Source organism: Pongo pygmaeus, chromosome X (assembly GCF_028885625.2).
Source record: "Pongo pygmaeus isolate AG05252 chromosome X, NHGRI_mPonPyg2-v2.0_pri, whole genome shotgun sequence".
Classification (NCBI taxonomy): Eukaryota; Metazoa; Chordata; class Mammalia; order Primates; family Hominidae; genus Pongo; species Pongo pygmaeus.
The window spans coordinates 27,121,222-27,128,235 of NC_072396.2; the positions used below are offsets into that span (position 1 = coordinate 27,121,222).

The 7,014-nt window shown below is 40.4% G+C and overlaps 1 pseudogene; it reads left to right on the forward strand.

The window, feature by feature from the left end:
* The first annotated feature begins 1,076 nt into the window (after window positions 1-1,076).
* LOC129024039 (homeobox protein VENTX-like) lies at window positions 1,077-1,910 on the forward strand (annotated as a pseudogene).
* The last annotated feature ends 5,104 nt before the right edge of the window (window positions 1,911-7,014 follow it).

Here is a 7,014-nt window from a genome sequence, read left to right on the forward strand (position 1 = left end):
GGACCTCAGGTGCAGAGAACTCAATTACTCCTATTTCTCATATTAGCAGGCTATGCAAGGCTCCATTCTTGTTTTAATTTTTAAAATACTATTTTATGTTTGCTCATTTGTCTCAATGTCCACACTCACTTCCTCCCCACCATATATTACCACCATGGTACTTACTATACTGTGTTATATCCTAATACATGTTTGTATCCTTGACAAATATATTATTTGTTTTAATATTAACGAATAATATTATGCTATAGTTCTTGTGTTTCTTCACTTTTTTTTTCAATAACACCCCCTCCCTTTTTTTTGAGACAGGGTCTTGCTCTGTCACCCAGACTGAAGTGCAGTGGCATGATCTCAGCTCATTGCAACCTCCACCTCCTGGGTTCAAGCAATCCTCCTACCTTAGCCTCTAGAGTAGCTGGGACCAAAGGCATGCGCCACCATGCATGGCTTTTTTTTGTATTTTTTGTGCAGACGGGGTTTTTGCCATGTTGCCCAGGCTGGTCTTGAACTCCTGGATTCAAGTGATTCTCCCGCCTTGGCCTCCCAAAATGCTGGGATGACAGGGGTGAGCAATCGTGCCCAGCCTAATAAGGCCTTTTTAAAATGTATTCTTAGACTCTATATGCAACTAATTAATTGTTTCTTAGTGCTGCATAGTATTCATAGCGTTTATTCAACTTTAAAAAGAATCCACTTTTACTCATCTTACTTTTCTAGAATGTCTATTTTCCTATTTATCAAAACACACCTATTTTTAATGGAATATTTTTTGGCTTTTGCCAGTCATTTTGAAAAAGCCTTCATAAGAGAATCATTAGGAAATAAAAACCAGCAAGTAATATATTGAAAACAGTCTAGGCGGTGATTCTTCAATGTTTCTTTTCACACTCTCTGGAGTTAGCAGTGGGTGTTAGCAAGCGAGGATTCAATCCCCAAACTGTTCTCACAGTAGCTCTGATCTTTCATTAGTCACTTAATGTCTCTACACCTTGCTTACTTTTTCACTAATAAAATTTATAGCTGGGCCTGCGCCTGGCCAGCCCCGCCCGGCCTTCCCTAAGGCCCACCTGACCGCCATGCGTCTCTCCTCCTCCCCACCTCGTGGCCGGCAGCAGCCCTCCAGGTTTGGCTCCATGGATTGATTCTCTCAGCAAGCTGCTCGGGACCGACCTACACCCCCAGGCCTGCCGACGTCTCCCCTGGGAGCCTCCCTGGCCCGGGCCAGACATCCGGCACCCGGAGCCCCGTCAGGCCGTCAGCATCAAGGAGGCTAGGTCCTCAAATCGGCCTGCGCGGGAGAGGACAGTGGCTGCCTTCACCACGGGGCAGGTCGACGCCTTGGAGGGCGTCTTCTGGCACCACCAGTACCTGGGCCCTCTGGAGCCGAAGAGGCTGGCCAGGGAGATGCAGCTCTCGGAGGTCCAGATAAAAACCTGCTTTCAAAATCGCCGGATGAAACACAAACGGCAAATGTAGGACTCCCAGCTGCACAGCCCCTTTTCGGGGTCTCTCCACGCGCCCCCGGCTTTCCACTCACCGTCTTCTGGCCTTGCCAATGGCCTGCAGCTGCTATGCCCTTGGGCACCCCTGCCCAGGCCCCAGGCTCCTTCTGGGGTCTCTGCCAAGTGGAACAAGAGGCCCTAGCCTCTGCGTGGGCTTCCTGCTACGGGCATCCTCCGCCTCCGGCGTACCACCCCCCAAGCCCAGGAAGTGGCGTGCATACGCTGGGACTATCCCTCTCCAGAGGGCCCTGGGGCCTGCGTGTTCCTCTGGAGACCGGGGGGATGCATTTTGAGGAAGCGCCTCTGACTCCATGCCTCCCACACACGCCGTCTGTGCAGCTAACACCAGGCGCCTACCCGGAGGACTCAGCTGTCCTGTTTACATCGTGGCGGCACCTCTCACCCTGACCCACGCAAAGGTTCTGGAGATTTCTGGAGAATATATTTATTAAAGCCACCTCTTCACTGAAAGTTACCAAAAGGGTCAGTTTAGGAAGTAAATGAAGGGTCAGTGAACAGAGTCAAACGCAGAAGTGGGCTTGTTATGGGTAGGGCTTTCAGCATATGATAAAAGGATATTTGTTTTTTAAAGTGTTGGAAAAACTGGTTTTCCACTTGGAAAAAGTAAAGGTTGTAAGCTTTGTGTGTAAAAAAGAAAACCATGAAGGATTGGAAGGGAATGCAGGTGTCGTGTTTATAACCTTGTGGTTGGAGTCCCTCTTAAGGACTCCAAAGCTGGAAAGCAGGAGGGAACAAAGGTGAAAATTAAGGCGGGGATGCTCGGGCCCTGCAGTGCGCTCTAGGCCGTGCGTGAGCCGGGCCTGTGCCCGCAGCCTGCTGGGGGCTGCTTTCTTGGGCCAGGGAAAGCGGGGCAGCGGGGGACCTGCGGCTGTGCCTGGACTGAAGCCGTCCCGCATGTCCCCACCCTCCAGCATGTGCTCACCTGTCCCCCTCCTCGCAGCAGCCTCAGGACAAAACAGAATGACTCAAGGAGAGCACTTCCTGCAGAAAGTCTGGAAGTGCCCAGAATGGGAGGCACAGAAGCCCCTCCCAGGGAGGATTCTCCCTCATTGATGGACCATTCTTGGTGCAGACTCCTGACTGCACGCACCGAACCGTAGACAAGCGGGCATCCATCCACGTCGCCCCAGAGTGCCCAGGAGGCAGGCAGCGCGGGGCGCCCAGACAGACGGGTTCAGCCTGCAGGACTGCGAGGCGACCTGTGAAACCGACCAAGGCATCCCAACAGGAACAAAAGCGTGGTCCTGTGGCCGTGTCCACAGCAAGTTCCACTTTCCCCTTGCTCATTTTTGCATTGTTGGAAGTGTTTACAACCAGCATGTGCTTTCATAATACAACCTCAGGTAAGAATGGAAAAAAAATTATAGTTGTATCATACCTCAAATGCGTTTTTAAGTTCTACAATTTAAGCTACTCTAGAATAGAGTAGTTAGAATAGTTAGAAAATGGACATTTTGCTTAATGGTGTTTCTAATATGAAGGGTACAAGAATTGTGGCAGGCTCTAACTGTTGGCGTTAATGGCATTTTTCTTCATAGAAACATGCAAAAAACAACCAGTGTTAGATTTCTAGAATGATCAGACCTATGCATATGTACTTAATTGTATTAACCTTGTTGATAATGTTAAATGGTAACATAGAGTTAACCTTAGAACATTTCCTAACAGTTGATGTCTTTGAAACAATTATTTCTGAGGACAATACAGGTAATCTGCAGTAGCTGAAAGCAAATTTTGGAGTAAGGTAAATTTAAGTTTAAATCCTCATGTCGTCACTTAAAAATTATTTGACTGTTGACAGGTTATTAAATCTCTGTATACTTTGTCATATGTGAAGTAAGGATAATGGAATCATTTTGTATAAGTAAAAGAAAATGTCGTGTAGTTATTTGTTGCTCAAAAACATACCATGAATCATTGGAAGGCAGGGACTGTGACCTACTTTCCTTTTCATCCTTTCATCTTAGAATAATGTCTACTAAGGTACTTAATGCATGCTCTCTGAAAAATGTGTAAATTAATGAATCTTAATGTGTCTATTTCATGTCCTCATAAATATGCATGTTTAAATGCAATGAATCTTATTACATAAGCATTGTTTGGTAGCTAGGCACTCAATAAACATTATTTCTACTTTCTCAAGGCATGTAGAACTGAATCGTAATCAATGATCAAACCGTAAGTATTCTGTATCTTTAGTAAAGGCTGTGAATAAAGAGTAACATTACTTGTTCATTCATTTGAACCTTTCTTGCATGAACACTTTGCATCAGATAATATAACAGCAAATGTACTAGTATTGTTGTTGTTTTGGACATTTGGAAATTTCTGTTTGTCTTCATGCAGATAAAGTATCTTGGTTGTAATTATTTTTTTCACAAGAACATTTGAAAACCTGTAGAAAAGGCCGATACCTTTTGCTCAGAGATACCTAAAATATATTACAGGGTAATAAAATAAACTAGATCAATAAGTTTGGTATTGTTAATTTTAAAGTAACTTTATTTTATCATTGACATATGTAGTTTGACAAATTAAATGCAATACCAAGCTTAAAATAAAAATACAGTGATACTGTCCCATCATTCCCCAGTCTTACTTTTCTATCCTGGGGGCAAACACTTTTGAATCTTTCAATTGCTTAATTTGGCATTTATACATCTCCATAGTTTTATATAATATGTAAATATAGCTATTCTTATTTATAAATGTTAATTATTATCAAACTTCAAGTTTTAGCAGAAATGTGGTGATGAATCAGTTTTAAATCCATCTCTCCTAAAAACTGTAGATAAATATGGAGAAAATGCACACAAGTATGTGTGCATGCACACATAACACATGAAAAGTGCTTACAGTTACTACACTGATTCACTTCATCTTCTGGTAAGTTGTAGATGAACTCTTTCATGATGCCAGTTCTATGTTTTTCCTCTTTCCAATGCCTGCTATTGTTATGAAAATTTTGGTTAAATCGATATTGAATAAACATCATGCATTCATCTGGATTAGTGCTATTTATGCCTGCTGCACACTTGTTACCTGGTACCCTCTCATAATCACGATCCTGTAAGTTTTCTTTGAAATTTTCCTATATAATGTTGCCATTTCTTCCTCTTTCCTCACTTACTGGCTTATGTTATTAGAGGGTATCCTTTGGTTAATTACTGTAAAAAAAAAGTGCATGGAAAGTATATTTTTGAGATATTTGATTGTCTGAAAATATTTTTATTTTCCTCTTACATGCTTTATTCATAGTTATACTACATTTTTAACACATTGCTCTGATGTCTTCTGTTGTTGTTGTTGTTACTGTGTTACTATCGAGATGTGCAAAGCCATTCTGATTACAGATTCTTTGTATGTGATATTCATTTTTCCTTTCAGGAATCTCATAGGAACTTTTTTTTGTCTCCACTGTTCCGAAATTTTATAATGACCTTATTTGGAATGAATGTGTTTTCATCAAGTCTGCTGGGTATTCAATGGATACTTTCAAACTGAAAATTCATGTGTTCTAATTCTGGGAATTTTCTTAAAGTATTTGCTTATTTCCCCTCAAGCATTTTCTCCGTTTTCCCTTTTTAAGATGCTTATTATTCAGCCATTAGGCTTCCTGGAACAGTGTGCTAATTTTCTACTTTTGTTTTCTTTGTTTTTTGCCCTAGTCTTGGAGATTTGCCTGATTATATCTTCCAACCCATCCACTGCTATTTTTATTTTTCCTATTATGCTGTGTCAGGGGAGACATCATTTGGGGAGACAGAAATTATGCCACTTTTGTGAATAAAGGCAATTTAATAGAAAAAATTGTTAACTACCTATAAGATTGTTGACTAGGTAACTGAAAGAGTAAAAAGAAAACTCATAAAGTTAGTAGCTATAAGAAGTGGCTACCAATCTTAGGACTAAACGAATAAACACAAGATGTTGAACTAAAATCTGGAAATATACAAGAGGAGTCTACTCTGATCTCTGAGAAGTACTCAGTTGCTGTGAGTCTCTCTGAGTTCAGAGGAGAGCCCCTATTGACCTATGAATGAAGCCTTCGAGGAGGGGATGCCAGTGGACTAGTACTGATGTTTCTGTTGGGGCAGGACATGGTGAAGCTAGTTTTGCCAGTGTTGGAAAAAAACTGCAAGCTAGATTTGACTGCTGCTATTAGAAGAAAGAGCTGCTGCTGGGGTGAAGAAGTATTGTGGAAAAGCAAAAAGGAACAAGTAAACCATTTGTCCTTGCTCCAACCTCACAGTTGCCCTCTCATCCTCCTCATAATGAAGCCTAACAGGGAGCAGCTGGCAAAACAGAAATGGGGTTTGCAAAGTCTCTGTTTCAACATCACAGAGCAGATTATACAAGGACAGGCGTGGAGCTGAGAAATAATAACTTAAACACTCTTATTGTTTTCTGAACATTTCTTTCTTTTTAATAACATTCTGGTTTGATGTCATAGGTGCAATATTTTCTCTTATCTCTCTGTAGGTATTGAAGTTTTCTTCTCCCCGTATAGTGAGTGGCTACCCCTCCAAGTTATACTTTTTTCTTTTTTTGTTCTTTGTTGTTTGTGTTTTTGTTACTTTTTGTCTTCCTCCTCTTTATCTTTTTTTTCCTCATTTATCATATTCTATGGCAGAAACTTTCTGGGAATACCTTGGCATCTAAATACTTTGGGAGACTAAAGCTTTGAGTGTGCGGGAGAAGCTTAACAAATGTAAGCTTTATTTTAGATCGATCTGAATAAGGAGTTCTCAGGGAAATCATGGTGAGAGTATCTTTAGGTTTTCCTTTTTGAGCTAGTTAATTCCCCAAAGGATTCTTCCAGTCGTCTGTCTGAACCATAACATTCTGCCAGTGAGCTCAGTAGGGAAAGAGTTCTATGATCTAATCATTCTAATGAATCAGTTACTACCCATCTGCCTGCTTACATATTTTTCTTTTCCTTTATTTTTCTGTTTACCTGTTTCCTTGGGTGTATATCCACGAAAATATCATCAATGTACTAATATGGTAATAATTATAATATTACAGTGACAATTTGTATTTTAACAGATGTATTGTTATATTTGATCTGCTTATTAATAATATACACAAAAATGATTTCAAGTGAAGCAATAATCATTTTGGTCTAAAGAATTTTTGTAACTATTCTTCTAACATCTTGTACTTTTTAATGGCCTTTAAAAATATTTGCAAAGTTTATTTTATACATTTTCAGGGTAGCAAAATTATAATACCATTTGATACCATTCTCTTTACTTTCAAACACAAATTGCCTAAGACAGATATTTCTTATAAGAATTTTGTAAAACACTCAACAGAATCCTGAAATGCCTAAGGCTAGAGGATTTACTCTATTTAAAATTTGATTTAAAAAACAACAAAATAAAAACACTTTATAGTGTCACCTAACTTTCAAATTCTATGCTGCTGTGGAGAGTAAATTTTATTCAAGCCTCTGTGTCTACTGCAAGTAATCTCTGTCTATCACACA